We start from the raw sequence: 24,927 nt of genomic DNA, 5'->3' as shown, positions 1-24,927 counted from the left end.
TGGGAAAACCACATTTCCAAGCTGGCCTCCAAAGCCAGTCGCCGACTGGGCATCCTCCGTCGTGCGAAGTCCTTCCTTGGCACACCTGAGCTCCTCACCACATACAAGGCTTTCATCCGCAGCTCAATGGAATACTGTTCCCCCCTCTGGGCTGGTGCTCCTGCCTCACACCTTGCTCGGCTTCACGCTGTTGAGGCCAAAGCTTTCAGAATCATTGGAATCTCCTGCGATGTAGTCAACGCCGAGGGCCTTTCACTCACTCACCGCAGGCAGGTTGGTGGTCTTTCTGTCTTCTACCGACTCCTCTCCGGCCTTGCTCCCCCAGCTCTCTCTGTGCTCTGTCCCCCCAATATTCCTTCAGGTCGCACAAGATCTGCCTGCAACCCTCTTATGGTTAAACTGCCAAAGTCTAGGCTCTCTGCTCACCTTCACTCTTTAATTCCCCTTTTCTCCCGCCTCTGGAACAAACTCCCCCACTCCCTTCAATCCCACTCCTCCCTCCAGGTCTTTAAAACAGCTGTTCACCACCATCTCTTATCTTCCCCCATCGAAAACCTTGATCTTTTCTACCCCCGGTAATTCACCCCAGAGTCCTTGCAGTGTTCATATGTTTTAATCCTCTCCCACCTCCCCCCAAGTCCTCCCGATGTCCCTGCTCTCAAATGTTGTGTTTGTGTCCTTCCCCTTGTTCCCCCTCTCTTTTGTGTCCTCCCCCCTCTCTCCCCATCTTGTCTGCCGCTCCCCTTGTTTTTTGTGTTTTGTGTGTCGGTTTGTCTTTTTGTGTGATTAATGTTTGCTCTTTCACGAGCCTCGATCTTGTATACAAAAAAAAAAAAAAAAAAAAAACTCACTCACCGCAGGCAGGTAGGTGGTCTTTCTGTCTTCTACCGACTCCTCTCCGGCCTTGCTCCCCCAGCTCTCTCTGTGCTCTGTCCCCCAAATATTCCTACAGGTCGCACAAGATCTGCCAGCCACCCTCTGATGGTTAAACTGCCGAAATCTCGGCTCTCTGCTCACCTTCACTCTTTCATTCCTCTTTTCTCCCGCCTCTGGAACAAACTCCCACACTCACTTCAATCACACTCCTCCCTCCAGGTCTTCAAAACAGCTGTTCACCACCATCTCTTATCTTCCCCCATCCAAAACCTTGATCTTTTCTACCCCCACTAATTCACCCCAGATCCACCTTGTTTGAAATTCCAACTTCTTTCCTGGAAGTCTTGGCAGTGTCCATATGTTTTATACCTCTCCCACCCCCCCCCCCCCTTCCCATGCCTCCCCCCCAAAGCCCTCTCCCTCCCACAGTTCTCTCGATGTCTCCATGTCTCTCGGTCCCTGCTCTCAAATGTTGTGTTTGTGTCCTTCCCCCTCTCTCCCCATCTTGTCTACCGCTCCCGATGTTATTTGTTTTGTGTGTCTGTTTGTCTTTCTGTGTGATTAATGTTCGCTCTTACACGAGCCTCGATCTTGTATACAAAAAAAAAAAAAACCTTTTCAGATATCGTGCTATGTATTGGTTTTTGGACATATCTCTCAATGGTGAAGAATCACTTAAAAATTAGAGTATCCTGGGTCCGGATCTTCACCAAAATCTGATAAATTCATCCTTGTCACACAAAGAACCTCTCCGCCAAGTGTCTCCGAATCTGTACATAACCTTATGGGATATCCTGCTCACAGACAAACAAGAAAGACATGCATCGTACAATACTTGCAAAATCTAAATAAACAATATACTTCCATGTTTTGATTGTTAAACCAATTCATTTGGCCAATATGCAAGCTCTCTTCAACCTATTGGACTATCCAGAGTAGTAGGAGAATGTTGGTTCTTTGGTAACCACCCTTATAGCCACTCGCATACACTCGCTATCACTCGTTCCACTCATTCTCACTCGCTTTCGCTCGTTCGCTGTCGGGCGCTTATCTCAAAACTAACATTCTCCTACTACTCACAGGGGGTTGGTTATTACTGATGGTCTTTCACAATATTTACCCTACTAACATCTTTACATTAAATTCATATAGAGAGGCAATAAATATTTGTTTATGTCCGATTTTAGGGAACAACTTAATTTTCTTATGGCATTCATAACCATCAAGTATATTATCAAACAATATGTTGGAACTTGGTTCTTGGTTTAAATATCATTGTTGAGTAGAGATGAAATTAAAAACCTCTCTCAATGTTCTGTTCTGAGAACCTCCTGAACCACATATCATTTTTTTCATGAGGCCCACCACTTTTCCTAAGCCCTGCCCACTTTTCCTAATCCACGCCCACTTCTTATAATTCACGCCCACCTTCCCTATGCCGCACCTACTTTTTATAACCCCCACCCACTTTCCCTAAGCCCCACCCACTTTTGCCCTCATTCCACTTGACCACACCCACTTTTAGAAGCCCCACCCACTATTACATCATTTCCAGTTAAGCCCTGCCCCACAAGACTTGCCCAGGGATTTTCCCAGGGAATTTTCAAAGGAAACTACACCCACTATTCTTTTATAAAAGGATTGGAACACAGACTGAATTTAAACATATTGTTGTGGATATGAAAATTGTTTTTTTTTTGTTGTAAAAAATATCACCCTCCTTCCTCCAGTTGTTGTGTATAAAGGTCAAAGGGCGTCCCTTAGTTAGGTCATATACAATCACGTTAGCCAATCATAGATTTCCTCCTTGTTGGTAGTTATTTCCTTATTCTGTGTATTAGGTTAAGGCTTTGTCTTCCATTAATTAATACTCCATTGCACCGAATTCAAATAGGGTAGAGTCCCTTTCATTCCCATTCCTAAAGCCTTTATTACCAATTGCATTTGCCTCCATTGAGCACGCGGTCGGCTCGGAGAAGAAAGGCGTGTCTCCACCTCGTCATAGAGGGGAGGAGTGAGCCAGCCCTTGCTGACCAACCCAGAACGAGGGGTTTGGCTTTGAGAGGGCTTGGGGAGACCGTCGAGTAGGTTCGCGAAGGTTCAAGGGGGTGGCCTATATAACCCGCGGGAGACGCCCCCACCCAAGAAGATGAGTCGAGATAAGTTCAGATGCGCAAGAGACGCGCAAGAGATGAGTCCTGGGAAAGCACGCGAGGTCCCCACGGTGGCACAAAGAGACGATTAAGTTCAACAGAGAGAGAGAGAACCCGTCACGCCAGACCCCCCACCAGCAGCTTTGGCTCGACCAGCAGCTTTGGCTCCACCAGGCAGCTCCGACCCGTTACCCCGCGGGAACCAGGATCGGTGGCATCGGTGGCCGTCGAAGTCCAGCCCGACGTCGAAGTCCAGCGGGATCAAGCTCCAGCCAGCTCCATGCCTTCCTCCCCTTCTCAGCCCTCCAAACCATTCCTGCCATTCCATCCTCCTGTGTACGTGAGTTTGTTTGTTTGTTCTGTCCTGGGTTAAGTAAGACTGTTTATAGGTAAGCTAAGGTGCACTGTGTCCGCTTCTTCTTCTTCTGTTTTTATTTTATTATCCTTCCTCCTCCTTGGTTTCTTTTAATTGTGTAAATATTAGTAATAAATTATAGTCGTATTTCAAACCCTTTTTGTCTTCTTCTTCTTCACATCCGTCGTCTTTGTCTTTTCCCCATTGAATACCTGTGGCACGATTTGGCCAACGTTTGAGAATCGGGTCTAGTCATTGTTAACAGTTCGTGCAGCGGCTGCCATCCGCTCAGCAAATTAACATCTTATCCGCGGTCGCGAACGGGGCTGTGCACCGGCCTTTCCGGAGGTCGCGGTGCAACTTCAGGGACCACGTCGGTCAGTCACAAACGAGGGGACTAATCCCCCCTCGAGAAGGGATCTGAGGCCGACGTTGGGTTCCGTAACATTTGGTGTCGGGAGCGAGATTCGGACCTGAAGCGCTTAGCGCGCTCAAATTACGAGTGGCCCAAAAATTGTATTTTTTAACATCCTAAATTTAACATCGAGCCATGGATAGTCAAGGCGACGGGATACCGGTGGGGGAATTAGAGGGTGTAGAGTCGACCCAGGACCCCAGGGAAGAAGTGGGAATAGTGGAAGAGGAGAGCAAAGAAGGTGCGGTCGTGGGGGTTACAGGCACACGAAATGGCGGCCTCCCGTACGTGACGGCGATAGCCGGACCCACAGTGCCAATGGACTGGGGCCTTTTTATGATGCATTTCAGTGCATCTATGGAGGGGGACAGTAAGGGATTGGATGCAATGATGGCTACCCAGGGGATCGACATGAAAAAAATGAGGCACGAGGCAAGGTACAACCTGGATGGATTTGAGGAGCAAATAAACGCCACGATGGAAAGAATACGGGAACACATTGACAGCAGGGTGGGCGAAAGGGTCCCAAGGGTGCACGACGAGGTAACGCGGGTCGAGAAGCGGAGAAAAGGGCGGGTAAAATGATGGGGATAGAGATCGCGACCCGGGGTATGGGGCAGCCGGCGACCGTTGAGGTAGAAGAGGGAATTTTAATAAAGCCAGCGGTCGTCGTGGTGAATAGAGAAAAAGTGCTGGGAATTGAAATTGGAGAGACCGGGGGCTTAGAAAAGCACTCGCGGCAGGGAGGAATGGAAAATGTGCAAAGTCCCTGCTCACATCACGATGCTGTGCTTAATAACACCAATGAAAGTTTGCAGGTGGTGTTGGAGCGAAGGAGGAGGATCCTCCAGGTGAGTCGTGCTGTGTATTGTGCGGGGAGATTTTGCAGAAGGATGTTTGGCGACAAAAGAATTTTCGCAAGCTTGGGATCGAGGAAGCATCCGGGCGTTGGTGAAGGGTCCACTGTGAGTGGAAATGGCGCGCTTGTGGAAAAAAAGTGTGCATCGGGGCATGAGCGTGTTACGAAGTGCGAGTGTGAAACCGAGTGCGAGCGAGAATGCACGTCGGGGTGTACGGAGTGTGACACGGAGAGTGAGTTGGTAGTGGCGCGAGTGCGAGAGAGCACATCGGGGCGCGAGTGTGAAACCGAGTGCGAGCGAGAATGCACGTCAGGGTGTACGGAGTGTGACACAGAGAGTGAGTTGGTAGTGGCGCGAGTGCGAGAGCACATCGGAGCGCGAGTGTGAAACCGAGTGCGAGCGAGAATGCACGTCGGGGTGTACGGAGTGTGACACAGAGAGTGAGTTGGTCGTGGCGCGAGTGCGAGAGAGCACATCGGAGCGCGAGTGTGAAACCGAGTGCGAGCGAGAATGCACGTCGGGGTGTACGGAGTGTGACACAGAGAGTGAGTTGGTAGTGGCGCGAGTGCGAGAGAGCACATCGGAGCGCGAGTGTGAAACCGAGTGCGAGCGAGAATGCATTTCGGGGTGGACGGAGTGTGTGGAATGTACGGACGGCGTTGGAACGCCAGGCTTTGTGAGTGTGAAACGGGTCGCGTGGTGTGAGCATGCAAGTGAAGCATCGACATTGACCGGGTTAGCAGCTAGGGCGACGGACAGCGGGCGCTCGGTGCGCGGAGCGCTTTGTTGGATGCGAAGCTTCGCGCGGGGCGCACTTTGTTGGATGCGAAGCTTCGCGCGGATCGATGCTGCGTCGCCCCGCTTCGGAGCGTCGCGCACGATTCGGGCCTGGCCCCGCCCCGCACGGTCGAGTCCGGGCCTTGTCGGGCGAGGCGACCGGTCCGGTTCAAGGGCGAGTAGGAGGAAGCGGACGGTGCCCCCTGGCGGAGGCGGAGTTCCGACCGTGCGAGATTGAGCCATCGGGCCCGGGACCCCAAGGTGCCGCGCCGAGATGGTGCGTGGAATCTCGGCCCGACCAAACCACCTCCCTTGAACCGAAAGCCGGACGGATTCAACCTGCAGGCGACCAAACCACCCGCGTTCATTGCTCGGCTGTGCGAAGCCGGGTTTTGGGAATGTAACGATGCACCGAGGCTCAAGTTTAATGGACCGTGATGATGATAGTGTTTTGGACCCTAAATTGAGGATAGGGAATTTGTGATTGGCAAAAATTTGATGATTGGCAAAGGATTGGCAGATTGATGATTGGTAGAATGATTGGCAGACGATTGGCAAATTTTTGATTGGCTGGAATTTGGTGAGCAAAATTTATAGTGAGAGATACCTGATGTGGTAGGATGGCAACTCTGCCATCTCTCACAGCGGGGGCAAAGGAGCACTAGTTATGGGGTTGGCAGTGAAAACTAGCCTGGGAGGGTTAGGATATCGTGTGTAGGGACCTAGAGATGACCATAGGTAATGGTAAGGTTAGGTAGTGACAATGATACCTGTAGTGGGGACGCAGGTAGATTAGTTTGGATTATAATGACGAGGGAGCGCAATAGTTTAAAGGGGCGACTGGGAAGCGCAAGTTCCAGAGGGGAGTAGTTAGATAAGAAGATGCCGTGTGTTTGAGGATCGAAAGTGTATTGAGCAGGGTATGAGTAAATGATTGTGATTGTGAGTTGTATTGAGATTGCACAGGTGTGCAACTGAACAGGTGTATGGAGCAGTGTATGAGTGAGTGATGTGTGTTGTGTTGACCAAATGGTCCAGGGAGGAGGAGGGTGCAGGTCGCACCAGGTGAGATTGCACAGGTGTGCAACTGCAGGTGAATGGAGAATGGTTGTGTGGAATACATGGAGTGTGGAATATATGGAGTATGGAATGGATGGTCGTGGAGTGAGTATGGTGGAAACTGTGGAGTGGAGTGGATGGTGCGAAGGTGTGGATGGGGGAAAGGAGGATGGACCCCCATCACGAATACCCGGGGAGGGCAGTTTAAGAGTTAGGTAGCGGGTACAGGTAAATTGTGGTTGGATATTGGCATCTGTGGTGCGTGGTGGAAGAATGATGGTTGGATGGGTGCATTAGTGTCGTGGAAATGGCTGGGCGTGTAGCCTGTTAGTGCGTGTAGTTGAATGGGCACTCCACCACTGTGAGGATGTCGGCCAGGTGAGGCCGCAGGTGGGCTCTGGGAGCCGGTAGAGTTGTGAATGGGGCCCGAGGATCCGGAGGACGGACCCGGGTAGCCCAGTGCCAGAGGGCACCGAGGGGTGACAGAGCCAGGAGGGGGCTTCCCCAGTTAGATAGGTTAGGGTGAGGAGCAGGTAAGCTCAGAGGCAACTACAGTGGTGGAGGTGTGCAGGTGGGTAGACCTTCTGGGAGACCTGCACGACCCAGCCCGGAAATTGTGCAAGGGCACCGGGAGATGAATCGGGGGAGTGAGACCCCAAATTGATAAGCACCACAGTTTGGTCAATGGGAATTGGTTTTTAGAACCCATAGTGTAAGTTGGCCAATGGACTGGCAGGGAAGACACCGGGTAGTGTAAAGTGTGTTGATGTCATTTAGAGAATAGTTAGGATTAAGAATCTCCTTGCACCATCTACATCCACTCACCTGAGGTGACGTACCTCCACACCATGCCAGGTTGTTTTATTTTTTTTTTATTGTGCAAATGTTTGGAATGTGAGACGCATCATGACGTGGGTGTAACATTGTGCTTTGTGTTCCATCTCTCCCTCCTTATGAGGATTGATGATGAATTGGGTGATGGCAAATTTTGGTTAGAGGGATTGTGGGGACGAATTTGGTGTAGGGGAAATATGGGGAAGACGTGACAGTAGTGACGAATTTGTAAATGTGTAGATTTTTGTACATATGGGGTAAGGGCAAGGGTAGTGTCGGTCACATGTGGGGGGGCGTACGGTAGGGACGAGCTTTCTCACTTCGCTCTCCGTACGCACCTCGCCTTGCGTTGCCTTGTTTGATGTGTACCCTTGTGACCTTACCCCTCGCTCACCTGTCTTCCCCCCCTCCCCCTGTCTCCCACACGAGGACTGTGCGCCACTGGGCGCCGAGGGGAGCGTGCGGGAGTCCGCCATTGTGCGCCCGAAACTCTCGCAACCACAGCTGTCTGCATCGATGCACCACGTATGGACCACATGTCTGTGGCTGAGCACCACTTGTGGACCCCATGGGTTGGGGCATGGCCCCTCTGCTGGAACCGGCCATGAAGGCCCGAGATCTTGCTGGCGGACCTTGGTTACAGGGCATCTATGCCCCACAGGTGAACCACCCCTAGTCGGCCCTGTGGGCCATAAATAAAAGCAATGGACATGTTTTGTGCACTTTTATTTTTTCCAAATAGGCCGCCAGCAAAGAAGATGACAACAACTGGAAGAACCATAGCCAGCAGAGGGAGCCAAAGAGGAAGACCAGCACCAGGGGTTTGTTTATTTTTATTGAACTGCAATGACTGTGCACCGATTGGTGCTTGAGGGTGCTTTGGTGCGTTCTGGGTGCTTTATGGTGCGTCGATGCAGGGCAGACTGTCCCCCCCCCCCCCCCCAAAAGAACAATCACAGGTCCTGGGTTGCGTTTTGTAAATACAAGTAGTGTCACATAAGTGTTTTAGTTTGAAGACCATTCCGCAATTCGGTTAGTTGTGGGCGTGAGTCTGTTAGGTAGGGTGCAATGGAGCAGCGGGACATATTTATTTGTGTTTTAAAACTGTCACACTCAGGGTCAGGTTAAATGTAGTGGGAACTACACCTACGTGCCACACTAAAAATAAAAGTAATACGCCTGGGACGTGCCAAAGAGGAGGAGGGTGCAGTGTTGTGGAAATGAGAATTGTGTTTTTTTTTGTGTTGTAAAATATCACCCTCCTTCCTCCAGTTGTTGTGTAAAAGGTCAAAGGGCATCCCTTAGTTAGGTCATATACCATCACGTTAGCCAATCATAGATTTCCTCCTTGTTGGTAGTTATTTCCTTATTCTGTGTATTAGGTTAAGGCTTTGTCTTCCATTAATTAATACTCCATTTTTTTTATTTTTTATTTTTTGTATACAAGATCGAGGCTCGTGAAAGAGCTAAACGCACCGAATTCAAATAGAGTAGATCCCCTTTCATTCCCATTCCTAAAGCCTTTACTACCAACTGCATTTGCCTCCATTGAGCACGCGGTCGGCTCGGAGAAGAAAGGCGTGTCTCCACGTCGTCATAGAGGGGAGGAGTGAGCCAGCCCTTGCTGACCAACCCAGAATGAGGGGTTTGGCTTTGAGAGGGCATGGGGAGAACCGTCGAGTAGGTTCGCGAAGGTTCAAGGGGGTGGCCTATATAACCCACGGGAGACACCCCCACCTAAGAAGATGAGTCGAGATAAGTTCAGATGCGCAAGAGACGTGCAAGAGATGAGTCCTGGGAAAGCACGCAAGGTCCCCACGGCGGCACGAAGAGACTATTAAGTTCAAGAGAGAGAAAGAGAGAACTCGTCACACCAGACCCCACCAGCAGCTTTGGCTCGACCAGCAGGTTGGCTCCACCAGGCAGCTCCGACCTGTTACCCCGCGGGAACCAGGATCGGTGGCATCGGTGGCCGTCGAGGTCCAGCCCGACGTCCCGTACGGGATCAAGCTCCAGCCAGCTCCGTGCCTTCCTCCCCTTCTCATCCCTCTGTCGTGGAAGTGGTTTGGGACTCAAGACCAATGACCGGAAAACAGGTTTACAAAAGATCCAGACTTTATTAACTGGTTGTTCACTTTCATTCCAATATCAAATAACTACCGTTTAACTCAATGGACCAGGTAACTCTATCCGCATAGTCCCTCTTCCTTGGCCGATGTCTTCTCCACAGCGCCGTACTCATGGTACGCGTTCATTCCATCGGGCAGAGCTTCTGAGGACAAGTGTCTTGAGTCAAGGAGATGTTCACTCTTTTATGGGCACCGCAGTATTAATCCTTCCTCCGATAATCCTAATCCATTCTCCGCAAACGTTACTCGGTCGCCTCACTGGCACCAGCTCGCTCCCCTCCTGCTGCGAGTTCCATTTACCTCACAATAGGGGGGTGCTCTAGCCCGGGGCTGTCACCAGGTGAACAAGAGCTCACCACGTTCGTGCACATTCCTGACATTCATTTACGAAATCGTCTATCTGCTTCGTTACCAGTCCCAATCAATGAGTTACCAGTCCCTAACCCTAACCCTAACAATGAGTTACATTTCCACAATTCCCTCATCTTTTTGTTTTTGTTTATATTAACCATTAATCTAAACATCACTATAAGTAAACAATCAGTCACTGCAAGTAAACATCAATACAAGTATAAGTAAATAATCAATATCTACAAGTAAATATCCATACAAGTACTCAAACCACAACTTTGGTAATTTAATTCCCTTAGGCATACACCGTCATCCTGCAAGAATCACAAAACATTTCGTTGGTCATTGACTCCTTCCATATTGTTCAATCTATTGCATTTGCATCACAAATATCTTTTCAAAACAACACTTCACCATCACCAAGATACAACAATTTCACTTCATTTTCAAGTTTTGTAAAGCATCTGCACCATCTGGCAAAAACATTTGCCTCCACACAAATGTTGACTTTGTTTGAAAGGAAGGGCTGATCACTTGTGTTTGAATCCAGGTATGAAACATTTTCTGTCTTCATAACACCTGCACTACTTCGTGTAGGATTTCGCTGTTGTGGTAACAGTGCGGAGTCATAGACTGACCCTGCTCTCCATGTAGCATTCTTGCCACTTTTGCTGTAAACCATAGTAATTCCTGAACAAGGCCTTCGCCCAGTTGTAGTCGACTTGCCTCCTCCCTCATTATGAGTGGGCAGCAAGTATTGGTGTGACGTTGATTGGCCAGCAAGATGTGGAACAGGGATGCCGGATGCATCCACAATGATGTTGGGACCATGGTGTTCAGGTCATTCATGGTCCATACCAGGAGCAACCAGCAGAATCACGCACAGCTGTTGTGACAAGGGCACAGCCGTTTGTTTGCAGCTCCATGCTGGTTCCCCGGAAGTTGGTGAAGTAATAACATATGTCCCCGCATTTCACAGAGGTTGCAGGTAAAATGTCGTTGTCCTGCAACTTCTGATTTGATGAATGTTCGAAGCCTTCAAACAAGAGTAAGTGATCGCCTTCTTTTCATTCATATGTTGCAGTGTGATCCAGGCAAATGGTCACATAAATTTCCTTGGTGAAGGTAAGCATCCATCTCCAAGTTACACAGGAGAATGTCTTCATCATTCTTTGAGAAAGAGGGTGTATGCCGCGATTAACTTCATTTTAGCCACAAATTTTCTTTCTCGAACTTCTTCCCAATTCCGTTAGCACTCCCTTCAAAATGTGATCTCGTCTTATCCTTATGTTCAGTCACATCTGAATCTGCTTTCCACACACACTGAATCAGATAGGGTACATCTTACCATGAAATCAGCATAATCATGTATGTCTTCCGACAGTTTCACATTCAACAATTTGTTGTTTTTTCTAAAAACATTTAAAAGTTATATTCATTTATATGCATCACACAAATAATATTCAATCAGGTATGTATTTCACTACTAAACTAAGAATAGCATCCACAAATGTTTTCAGGTTAATATAGTTCAAAAATTAACTCATGCAGGTATTTTAGCACTACTCTAAGAAAATAAATTGTATATGATTACAATCACAAACGGGAATATCTAATTCCCAACAACAATTTTCCCAAACCAACAAATTATATGTTACAGTGTGATGGGACCATGGTGTTCAGGTCATTCATGGTCCATACCAGGAGCAACCAGCAGAATCACGCACAGCTGTTGTGACAAGGGCACAGCCGTTTGTTTGCAGCTCCATGCTGGTTCCCCGGAAGTTGGTTCCCCGGAATGTGATCTCGTTGCTGTTGCGGATGTTGACTTTGTTTGAAAGGAAGGGCTGATCACTTGTATTTGAATCCAGGTATGAAACATTTTCTGTCTTCATAACACCTGCACTGCACTACTGTTGCGAATGTGATCTCCGAGCGCTGTTGCGGATATGGGATTTGCATCCATCCATATCCGCTTGTAAATATTCCCCTATTTCCTCAATACTTCCCAACTATCCCCAATCCCCCATTCCCTAGTCCCATTTTCTGTAAACAACACTCTGTAGACCCGACCTCCCCCTATTTCCCCCATTAAATGTCGTGCCCAGGTTCACCGCATCTCATGTAAGACAACTATAGGACATCTTGCTAGTTATTCTTAGTCTATGTCAGTTAAGGACTCGTTTCCATTAATTCTGACTCTTCGTTGCACCAGAATGTGATTGTATGGCACCGTTAGGAAGTTTAGGACCTCCCAATACCTCCCCGCAGCTCTTCCTCACGGTTCAGCAACAACAACAACGACAACAACGGCGGCGGCGCGGGGAGTGCGCGTCCTCACTCCGGCTTGGTTGGTAGGGGGTGTTGGGAGGGCACCAGGCCTTTCCAACGAGCCGCCATCGAACATGTGCTCGACGGGGTTACCACGTAGGGGCTCGCTGTCAGCTCCTCGTCAAGGGCGGAGCCTGGTAACCCCCGCACCCAATGGGAGCGGCGGACCGGTCCCATCTGGGGCGGAGCCAACCAGCCGAGGGCGTGTGACTCCCCGCTGAGCATGCGCAGGAAGAGGGAGGTGACGTCAGATGCGCGCTGAGCTTGGAGAAAGAAAGACGCCACCTCCGAGCGCTGTGAGGCCTCCCTGCATCTTTTGGACCGTGCTTGATCCTGTCCCTGAGCCAAGGTGCACCTTGTGCTATCAACCGACCTGTCCTTCCCTGCCATCAATCCCTGTGTAAGTCAGCCTTGTTCCGTTTGTCTGTGGTCTGTCTGGGATAGATAAGATTGTATCTAAGTGCCTATCTCTTCTGTGTCTTTTACCTCACTCTACCTTGTAATCTACCCCTTTTCTCCACCACTAATTATATCCTCCTCCGGAGGTCTTGAGAACTGTACCCCTTGCGTCGTTTCATTTATCCCAGTCGTTGTGTCCTTTCCAATCATTGATTTAGCGTAGCGCGATTTGGCCAACGTCTGGGTGAATCGGGTGAGTTGGGGAAGAATCGGGGGGAACTGTTAGGTCGCGGTGGACCATCCGCTCGGCCCATCATAACATCTAAACCGCGATCCGTAACAGTATTATTACCATAATTCCTCTCCACTTTTTCTTTTCCCCTTTTTTTTTTTTTTTTTTTTCCTAACAGTGTGTCACTCGTGGTGATATGAGTTCACTGATCTTGTAATTGACACAACTCATAACATTGTCGTTATGCCATTATCTTAATTCTACTGTATTCATTTGCAACATCACTTGATTTAATCTTTTAATCTCAGTATTTATGTCGCCATAAAAGTCTTCCTCTTGTGGTTCCACATTTCTTTCCTCATTTGTCACTTCATGCGTTATCATCGTGTTGTTGGTTACTTTTTTCAAACACACCGTCACTAAGGCTTTCAAGCAAGCCACCACTAAAACAATTGTCAATATAACTACTAAACCAACAAACAAGTATTTGAGTATCTTAGCTGCTACTCCTCCAAATGTGTTTCCCAACCATGCAAAGGCACCCCCTTTTATATAATCGTGGTATCTTGCTCCCTCTTGTCCCACCTGTAGCCATCTGTAAAACATGTGAGCTACCCCTTGTATATGTTCATACCTATAACATAATTATATGTCAATGACATTCAACATTATATACCAAACTAACAAGCTTCCTAAAAGGTAAATAAAGAAAATCCCTTAATATGTAACATAAATCAGATTATTTGTCTTACCCTGATCCCCCTATCTCCCGGGGTCGAACTAAATCCCCTAATCATGAGTGTAGTTGTGATACATTATCCCTCATGTTGCTCTAATATCAGTAGATAATGGTATGTCATGTAGGCAAATAAATGTCACTATCTTCCCTAATTCAAGTAGGAATATTAAATGTTGAAATTGTAATGTTTATCAATGCAAGGGGTGTTAAAATGTAATTCAAATGAATGTAAATCACGACTATCATTTATCCGCCACTGAATGTTCTGCTGGGCTGCTAGGTGCAGCCTCATTTTCTGTGGGATCGTCCACCTTAGCCCCATGTGCTTGCTTGCAATGAGAGGTATGAATCCAACTTTCTATTTTGGGTCCATATTTGTTTCTATTCTTATCAATCTCCTATGGTTTATCAATTCGTTCCAAGATACCGCAACCAAAGGTTTTAACCAATGCTCTACCAAACTATTTCCAATGTGAACAAAAATGCCAGTGAAACAATGATTCGAAGAATTAACTTCAAGGGGTCAATAAATTTATTCTATAACCAGATCTAATTTTCCCATCCAATAGTTTGCTTTGCCACATGTCATATTATAACACTTTAATAAACGTTCGAAAAATGTTTCCCATCTCAACAAATTTCCTTTTTTACAAATAGCCATGTGTAACTTACGTATTTAACTACAATTTCCTCTCAATTTGTTTGGCCTAACTGGCCACAAAAGTGGCTGCCAGCATGCAGTACCGTTTTTTATCTACCAAGGAAGTGCTCGTCCACACAAGACCTCTACCAAAATGTTGTTTGTAAAAACAAATCTGGGATTTCTGATTACATGGATGCACACTCAGGACATTTTCAGGCTGCTGTTAACAATTCACTACGATAAATTAATTCCTTTACCCACAATCAAATAATTAGTACAAATTGAGGATATTATCCCTATCACATTCATTTATAGATTCATTATGTTGGATCTAATTTTTTTTTTTTTTTTTCCAATAATTTTCCACTGCTGTAAGGAAGAACAATAGCTCTCATAAGTCTTCGTAATATCGGACTTAATTTACCCAGCATCGAAGAATTTATTTACTATCCATTCTCATCTGTTAACCAGTGACTTTGTTTGAACTCCAAAACTCACAATAGTTCAAACCAGCAAAATTTCCTTTACTATTTTCCCATATCATTTATGCCTTATACACATCCATACATACAGCCCAATTTATATTCTGATAAAATTTAAGTTTATATATATATAAAATCCGTGAGCAGTGTACTCTGGGAAGTCAGTGTAAGACCTCTCCAAAATTTGGCTAATTTTGTACTCCCACATTTTTATGAAGCTCATATCCATAAATAGCTTTGATTCTCATATAAATTCTATCACAATGGAATCCCAAGATTACTCACAATTTTTACTATGAATGAATAGCTGCTCATAACTCGGCAAATCAAATCTTTATTCTCCATCTCCCTTGACGAAAGTGATAATTTTCATAATCAAATTATATTTCTATTTTTTTTATTTTACGAATTCTCTCGATATGCGATCCCATCCCCATGGAACTATCTATTTTCAGACAAGGCACACTGTCGGTGTCAACAATCTTGTAAGATTGATACACAAAAACAAAAACACTAACATTGACACACAAAATACCCACACACGCATGCATTATGCGTATTTGTTTGCGTTGGAACCCTTATTTACAGATCAGGATGGGTGTCAACTTTATTTCAATTTCTCAAAATTTGTCCTTCAATTTTATAAACGCTAATACACAAATGGACCAAAAAGTTTATTCTTAGACAACCCCTATGATGTCACATTGAAATTACCCTAACAGTTCCCACAATAATTTATCCAAATTTGACTACCCACCCATTTGTATGTCAGTCGACCACTGACCTATGAATCATGCGGAACAATAGTCCGAAATTCCCACCTGATCATCATGTGACTCTTGTCACTTGCTTTGCCAAAAAAAATTGCAAAGCAATTGTTCCAAACTTTGTAAATTTAAAATTTTGTGCCCAACATAAAAGATCCAATTTCGGCATTTGATCAATTAATTATCAATTTGCTTACAAGCAAAAGAAAAATGAATAATTCTTGCTCCGAAAAAACTTTTCAGACACAAGAATCATCGACAGTTATTCATGTTTGTCCAGTAATCTAATTTGTTGAGGCCAATCGTCATTTGGGATTTGCCGCAATGAAGGCCTAATCGTTGTCTGAGGTATTGGTCAGCACTGGTACCCTTGATCTTGGTTTACCCTATGAACTTGTCTTCCTGTTGGTATACGGACATCCTCTTTTCCAATGTCCCATCCGTCCACACTTGAAACACCGGTTTCTGTCGTTGCCTGGTCTGTGCACCTGTGCACTTGTATTGCTGGGCTGCATCTCTACATCCCTGAGTTGCCACTGCAATCTCTCGTTATCTTCTGAAACACGAAAAAATTCTCTGTACCGTCCTTTTTGGGGAGACAACTGGAAATCAGATGGGACAACTGTCACTTTCATTCCTAATTTCGAGGGCAGTTGTGCATTTGTCTCCTCCACTGCATCCTGTATCCTTTTTATTTTAAGTTCTAGATCCGTTTTCCGTTCTTGCTGTCCCGTTGTCTGGATTCACCATCCCAAAGATGGAATGCAAGCCAGTCTACCGTTAGATTCTGTCTCTTCCTGGCTTTCAATCTTTGTCCCAATCTTTCCAATCGACTTCGCTCAAATGTACCAACTCTTGGAAACTCCTCAGCATTTCCCTTTGTCCACAAATACCAATTCTCGACCTGCCTTATAGCTTCGGCACCATAACGGTCGTACATATGATATGTACAAGTATCTTTTTTGTGGAATCTCTGGTTGTCCTTGTGTATTCTTGCAGGCTCCATTTCCCATTCCGCCTTATCAAAGTAGCGTTGGATGTGTTGTAGCTTGTTCCTCTAAAGCTTCACTCGTACCTCCAGGAAGGATCTCTCCACCTGTTCAAACGGTGATTTCCAGAGAATCTCTCTCACCTGTGGCTTTTGCACAATCCAATCTCACAGATCAGTATTTGCAGATGAGCCAGAGGGTCAGTATGAAATGGGTGAATCCTCAGGTGTCCGCTCTGTTGAAGGGGAAATCACACAATGGTAACCGCACATATATATCTATATAGAAACTCACCACCTTGCTCAATTTTCCAAGGTTGTTTTCACATTGATAATATCTCACAAAGATATTAAAGCTTCTTTCTTGAGACCGCATTTTCATCAATCAAACAATCAATATATTCAATTCAATTTATTCAGTTCAATTTATTCAGTTCAATTTATTCAATTAAATTTATTCAGTTCAATTTATTCAGTTAAATTTATTCAATTAAATTTATTCAATTAAATTTATTCAGTTCAATTCAATTATACAATTTCAATTAATTTATCAATATTCATCAATAAATCAAATTAATCATTTTGGATGACTCCTTGCATAAGCCCTTTCCCCAATGATGTCAGGACAGGTCCATCTATTGACTGAGATTGAAGATCATCGGTCGTCACCTCTGGTTCATACCTCATGTCAATTGACGAATCACTGTTCTGTCCTAGGGTCATATCTGACATATTTTCCCATTTTGCCTGGTCTCCACAAATTTTCTTTGCAACCACTAAAGGCAACTCATCCTTCATTCGTGAGACAGCCAAAATGGATGGCAGATATTAAAGTTCTTTGGGAAAAATATCTCATCATTTTTCTTTTAATAGTACCCAAATCTCTTGGCAATATAAATTTCGTAAACGTCCTGAAATGGGACTGTCAAATTCCTTCAATCATGCTAAATTTTGAAACTCCATCACTTGTAATACCCAATTTATCCCATAGGGCTTGAAAGTTCTTTCCCAAGTTTGTGCAATCATTCTGCATCGGAACCCTATGATATCATTCATAATAATCATCATGATTTTATAATCATGGTCATATCATAATCATCTATTTGAAAAACAAACATTTCCTTTATCACCACAGCTATGTGGTATACTCAACAATAAATAACCTGTACATAGCAAAAGGCTACCTCCTGACCACTTAGTATTCCTATTGACAATAAGTCATAACAATATCGAATAATCATTAAACAATTAAAAGAAAAATCGCTTCTACTGCTCCAGCCGCAGCATTCGTCATTTTGTCTGCTCATTCGCGTGACCAAAACGAAATAAAGGGAGCTCAACCATTACACGGCGCTTTTAATGGCGCATGCCATAGGAACTCAACGCAATTTCGACTCCGCCAGAAAAACGAGCAAATTTTGCAGGATGTTAACTGGAATTTGTCGTGAAAATATATACAAAATACACAAAAATATATACCCACAAAAATAAACAACAAACCCAAGGTCGACCATATTACACAATATTACACCATTCCAGGTGACATGATAAAATCGTCATGATTGCTGAAATGTTCCAGGGTTTATGCACACCTTAAAAGAGGTATGCTTTGTGGTGTTGCCCACCTACCACATTGAATTAAATTACCACATTGAATTAAATTACACCATTTCAGCATCGTATTGATTGCTGGAATGTTCCAGGGTTTATACACACCTTAAAAGAGGTATGCTTTGTGGTGTTGCCCACCTACCACATTGAATTAAATTACCATAAACATTTCTTCCGTTCAACAGAACAAACATTTCCTATATCATGACATGCATGTCTTCAAAAAATTGTATGACCAAGAGAACAATGAACAGAAAGAGTGAAAGGTAAAAGTAAAACTAATTAAAACTGCGGGCAGTGATGATCCGGGGACCATACCGCTCCATCCTGATTGGACGGGTGCATGCCAGAGTCGTTAACAACGACAGTCCAGATCCGATTGTTCAAAATTTCAACTCAATCGATCGGAAAATGAACGCAGGGATGCATTTTAAAGGTTTTCAAGAAATCCACCATGGCCGCCATGTCACGTGACTTATGATGTCATAATTAATATATGCATCCAATCAAGTGACTTACGATGATTGGTCAAGGTATCGCGCTCATCTGACCAACGGTTTGGCCTGCAGGTCGACACCAAGTTCATGGTCAGAAGAGAAAGAAATGTAATTAATTAAATAAGTACTTCATTAATTTCTAATAATTAAATAACTCGTGAATTCTCATCCGATTCACTTAACATTTGAGTGTTCCCAAAACGTTGAAGCAAAACGTTGCAACAACGAAAGTGAAACGTTGTAGCGACGTTGTGGAAACGTTAGCAAAATCCAACATTTGAATGTTCCCAAAACGCTGGAGCAAAACGTTGCAACAACGAAAGTGAAACGTTGTAGCGACGTTGTGGAAACGTTAGCAAAACCCAACATTTGAATGTTCCCAAAACGTTGGAGCAAAACGTTGCAACAACGAAAGTGAAACGTTGCAGCGACGTTGTGGAAACGTTAGCAAAACCCAACATTTGAATGTTCCCAAAACGTTGGAGCAAAACGTTGCAACAACGAAAGTGAAACGTTGTAGCGACGTTGTGGAAACGTTAGCAAAACCCAACATTTGAATGTTCCCAAAACGTTGGAGCAAAACGTTGCAACAACGAAAGTGAAACGTTGTAGCGACGTTGTGGAAACGTTAGCAAAACCCAACATTTGAATGTTCCCAAAACGTTGGATTTACTTATCAGTAAACTGAAATTGAACCAACCACTATTTATTCAACTTACATTGCCAAAGTCAACAACAATTTCAAAAATCCTCAATTTTCATCCGATTCACTTGACTTTTGAATGGGATTTATATATCCGTCAACTAGTTCAATCAACAACTATTTTATTCAACATAGGCCAAAGTCAACAACAATTTCAAAAATCCTCAATTTTCATCCGATTCACTTGACTTTTGAATGGGATTTATATATCCGTCAACTAGTTCAATCAACAACTATTTTATTCAACATAGGCCAAAGTCAACAACAATTTCAAAAATCCTCAATTTTCATCCGATTCACTTGACTTTTGAATGGGATTTATATATCCGTCAACTAGTTCAATCAACAACTATTTTATTCAACATAGGCCAAAGTCAACAACAATTTCAAAAATCCTCAATTTTCATCCGATTTACTTGACTTTTGAATGGGATTTATATATCCGTCAACTAGTTCAATCAACAACTATTTTATTCAACATAGGCCAAAGTCAACAACAATTTCAAAAATCCTCAATTTTCATCCGATTCACTTGACTTTTGAATGGGATTTATATATCCGTCAACTAGTTCAATCAACAACTATTTTATTCAACATAGGCCAAAGTCAACAACAATTTCAAAAATCCTCAATTTTCATCCGATTCACTTGACTTTTGAATGGGATTTATATATCCGTCAACTAGTTCAATCAACAACTATTTTATTCAACATAGGCCAAAGTCAACAACAATTTCAAAAATCCTCAATTTTCATCCGATTTACTTGACTTTTGAATGGGATTTATATATCCATCAACTAGTTCAATCAACAACTATTTTATTCAACATAGGCCAAAGTCAACAACAATTTCAAAAATCCTCAATTTTCATCCGATTCACTTGACTTTTGAATGGGATTTATATATCCGTCAACTAGTTCAATCAACAACTATTTTATTCAACATAGGCCAAAGTCAACAACAATTTCAAAAATCCTCAATTTTCATCCAATTCACTTGACTTTTGAATGGGATTTATATATCCGTCAACTAGTTCAATCAACAACTATTTTATTCAACATAGGCCAAAGTCAACAACAATTTCAAAAATCCCCAATTTTTATCTGTGTCACCCATGCTATCTGTCTGACAAATTTCGTCAAAAAAAAACAACAGCACTGGTTTTGCTTCCTGGAAGCTTCCTGCAAAACGCTTTGCTTCTCGCAAAACGTCCGCCAATGGGAACTAGAGGGAGGGGAAGGAGCGGGAGCAAGAGACAGGTAGCCGGAATGAACATGAGGGACAATGAGGGACAGTGAGGGAGTGTCGGTATGCAATTTTCATCCAATCGCCATCTTTCATAATAATTCTGGACCGGCATGAGATGGCGTTGTCTGTCATTAATTTATATGTTGATCGAACGAGTTTTAGGTGTTTTAGAAAATGGCGGGAAACCTTGTACCCACGGCTTTGGTCCTACACAATTTCGTTTAATTTATCTAAATCCCACTAGCCGTACCACAGATATGAGCACATTGGAATAGGGGAAAATATAAAGTGCGATTTTCATCCAATTTGAATGAGAGAGAAAAAATATCTGTATTCCAAGTGCTAAACAAATGTACCGGCCTTACAAGACTTGGGAGCAAATGGCCGCATGGTGCACTCATGCTCCGTTTGCTCCCAGGTCACAGTAAGGCCCTTAATGACCAGCGTCGACCTGGTGCATTTTATTTAGACAGCGCAAAAAATACGTATTTACAAAAATCATTTTCCGATTGGGCAATGACAAATGACATTATCACAGACAAATCAAGCCCCACACCACCTCCTCCACCATGTATGTACAAGAACTAAACGCAGGTTCGTAGATCATATTTTGGACAAGGATAACAAAGAATAGCTCTTACCTTTTCAGATGCTGTGTCCAAATTGACCCCTATCTGGCTCGCCAAATTGTCGTGGAAGTCGTTTGGGACTCAAGACCAATGACCGGAAAACAGGTTTACAAAAGATCCAGACTTTATTAACTGGTTGTTCACTTTCATTCCAATACCAAATAACTACCGTTTAACTCAATGGACCAGGTAACTCTATCCGCATAGTCCCTCTTCCTTGGCCGATGTCTTCTCCGCAGCGCCGTACTCGTGGTACGCGTTCATTCCATCGGGCAGAGCTTCTGAGGACAATTGTCTTGAGTCAAGGAGATGTTCACTCTTTTATGGGCACCGCAGTATTAATCCTTCCTCCACTAATCCTAATCCGTTCTCCGCAAACGTTACTCGGTCGCCTCACTGGCACCAGCTCGTTCCCCTCCTGCTGCGAGTTCCATTTACCTCACAATAGGGGGGTGCTCTAGCCCGGGGCTGTCACCAGGTGAACAAGAGCTCACCACGTTCGTGCACATTCCTGACATTCATTTACGAAATCGTCTATCTGCTTCGTTACCAGTCCCAATCAATGAGTTACCAGTCCCAATCAATGAGTTACATTTCCACACCTCCAAACCATTCCTGCCATTCCATCCTCTTGTGTACGTGAGTTTGTTTTGTTTGTTCTGTCCTGGGTTAAGTAAGACTGTTTATAGGTAAGCTAAGGTGCACTGTGTCTGCTTCTTCTTCTTCTGTTTTTATTTTATTATCCTTCCTCCTCCTTGGTTTCTTTTAATTGTGTAAATATTAGTAATAAATTATAGTCGTATTTCAAACCCTTTTTGTCTTCTTCTTCTTCACAGCCGTCGTCTTTGTCTTTTCCCCATTGAATACCTGTGGCACGATTTGGCCAACGTTCAGGATCGGGTTAGTCTTTGTTAACGGTTCGTGCCGCGGCTGCCATCCGCTCGGCAAATTAACATCTTATCCGCGGTCGCGAACGAAGCTGCTCACCTGCCTCTGGAGGGAGCTTGTGCAGCTTCAGGGACCACGTCGGTCAGCAATAAACAAGGGGTCTAATCCCCCCTCAAAGGGGAACCATAGGCCGATGTTGGGTTCCGTAACAGATCCCATCTCGAGGGGGGATTAGTCCCCTCGTTTGTGACTGACCGACGTGGTCCCTGAAGCTGCACCGCGACCTCCGGAAAGGCCGGTGCACAGCCCCGTTCGCGACCGCGGATAAGATGTTAATTTGCCGAGCGGATGGCATCCGCGGCACGAACTGTTAACAATGACTAGACCCGATTCTCAAACGTTGGCCAAATCGTGCCACAGGTATTCAATGGGGAAAAGACAAAGACGACGGATGTGAAGAAGAAGAAGACAAAAAGGGTTTGAAATACGACTATAATTTATTACTAATATTTACACAATTAAAAGAAACCAAGGAGGAGGAAGGATAATAAAATAAAAACAGAAGAAGAAGAAGCGGACACAGTGCACCTTAGATTACCTATAAACAGTCTTACTTAACCCAGGACAGAACAAACAAAACAAACTCACGTACACAAGAGGATGGTATGGCAGGAATGGTTTGGAGGGATGAGAAGGGGAGGAAGGCACGGAGCTGGCTGGAGCTTGATCCCGCACGGGACGTCGGGCTGGACCTCGACGGCCACCGATGCCACCGATCCTGGTTCCCGCGGGGTAACAGGTCGGAGCTGCCTGGTGGAGCCAACCTGCTGGTCGAGCCAAAGCTGCTGGTGGGGTCTGGCGTGACGGGTTCTCTCTCTCTCTCTTGAACTTAATCGTCTCTTTTGCCGCCGTGGGGACGTCGCGTGCTTTCCCAGGACTCATCTCTTGCGCGTCTCTTGCGCATCTGAACTTATCTGAGGTGGGGGCGTCTCCCGCGGGTTATATATGCCACGCCTTTCAACCTTCGCGAACCTCCCAGACGGTTCTCCCCACGCCCTCTCAAAGCCAAACCCCTCGTTCTGGGTTGGTCGGCAAGGGCTGGCTCACTCCTCCCCTCTATGACGAGGTGGAGACACGCCTTTCTTCTCCGAGCCGACCGCATGCTCAATGGAGGCAAATGCAGTTGGTAGTAAAGGCTTTAGGAATGGGAATGAAAGGGGATCTACTCTATTTGAATTCGGTGCAATGGAGTATTAATTAATGGAAGACAAAGCCTTAACCTAATACACAGAATAAGGAAATAACTACCAACAAGGATGAAATCTATGATTGGCTAACGTGATGGTATATGACCTAACTAAGGGACGCCCTTTCACCTTTTACACAACAACTGGAGGAAGGAGGGTGATATTTTACAACGGCCTCGGACGGCCTCGGACCTCGGACGGTCAATCTCTAGGTCCCTACACACTATATCCTAACCCTCCCAGGCAACGGCCTCGGCGGCACCAACGGCCTGGGGCCCTTTTAGAGGGGAGCGATGAATTTGTGCTTGCTTTTGTTATTGCAAATAGGCCGCCAGCAAAGAAGTTGAGGGCTGTGCACTGGCCTTTCCGGAGGTCGTGGTGCAGCTTCAGGGACCACGTCGGTCAGTCACAAATGAGGGGACTAATCCCCCCTCGAGAATGGATCCGAGGCGAGATACGGATATTGTTGTGTTGGGAGCGAGATACGGACCTGAAGCGCTGAGCGCGCTCAAATTACGAGTGGGCCAAAATTTTGTTTTAAAATTCGAAATTGAAAAAATCGTGCCATGGATGGTCAAGGCGACAGAATGCCGGTGGGGGAATTAGAGGGGTTAGGGGTAACCCAGGACCCCAGGGAAGAAGTGGGAATAGTGGAAGAGGAGAGCAAAGAAGGTGCGGTCATGGGGGTTACAGGCACACGAAATGGCGGCCTCCCGTACGTGACGGCGATAGCCGGACCCGCAGTGCCAATGGACTGGGGCCTTTTTATGATGCATTTCAGTGCATCTATGGAGGGGGACAGTAAGGGATTGGATGCAATGATGGCTACCCAGGGGATCGACATGAAAAAAATGAGGCACGAGGCAAGGTACAACCTGGATGGATTCGAGGAGCAAATAAACGCCACGATGGAAAGAATACGGGAAGACATTGACAGCAGGGTGGGCGAAAGGGTCCCAAGGGTGCACGACGAGATAACGCGGGTCGAGAAGCGCTGGTTGAGCGAAGCGGAGAAAAGCGCGGGTAAAATGACGGGGATAGAGATCGCGACCCGGGGTGTGGGGCAGCTGGCGACCGTTGAGGTAGAAGAGGGAATTTTTATAAAGCCAGCGGTCGTCGAGGTGAATAAAGAAAAAGTGCTGGGAATTGAAATTGGAGAGACCGGGGGCTTAGAAAAGCACTCGCGGCAGGGAGGAATGGAAAATGTGCAAAGTCCCTGCTCACATCACGATGCTGTGCTTAATAACACCAATGAAAGTTTGCAGGTGGTGTTGGAGCGAAGGAGGAGGATCCCCCAGGTGAGTCGTGCTGTGTATTGTGCGGGGAGATTTTGTAGAAGGATGTTTGGCGACAAAAGAATTTTCGCGCGCTTGGGATCGAGGAAGCATCCGGGCGTTGGTGAAGGGTCCCCTGTGAGTGGAAATGGCGCGCCTGTGGAAAAAAGTGTGCATCGGGGAATGAGCGTGTTACGAAGCGCGAGTGTGAAACCGAGTGCGAGCGAGAATGCACGTCGGGGTGTACGGAGTGTGACACAGAGAGTGAGTTGGTGGTGGCGTGAGTGTGGGAGAGCCCATTGGAGCGCGTTAGTGGGTGGATGCAAGAGTGCACGCCCATGGTGAATGGTACGGAGTACGTACCGAGGGAGAGTGCGCAAGACGGTGCGCGAGGTGTGTTAAGGAGGTGTGCGAACGGCGAGTGTGCGCGAGAGGTGTGG

This window comes from Myxine glutinosa, chromosome 4 (assembly GCF_964187855.1).
Source record: "Myxine glutinosa chromosome 4, kmMyxGlut1.1, whole genome shotgun sequence".
NCBI classification, from domain to species: Eukaryota; Metazoa; Chordata; class Myxini; order Myxiniformes; family Myxinidae; genus Myxine; species Myxine glutinosa.
Note: the sequence above shows the minus strand (reverse complement) of the source record.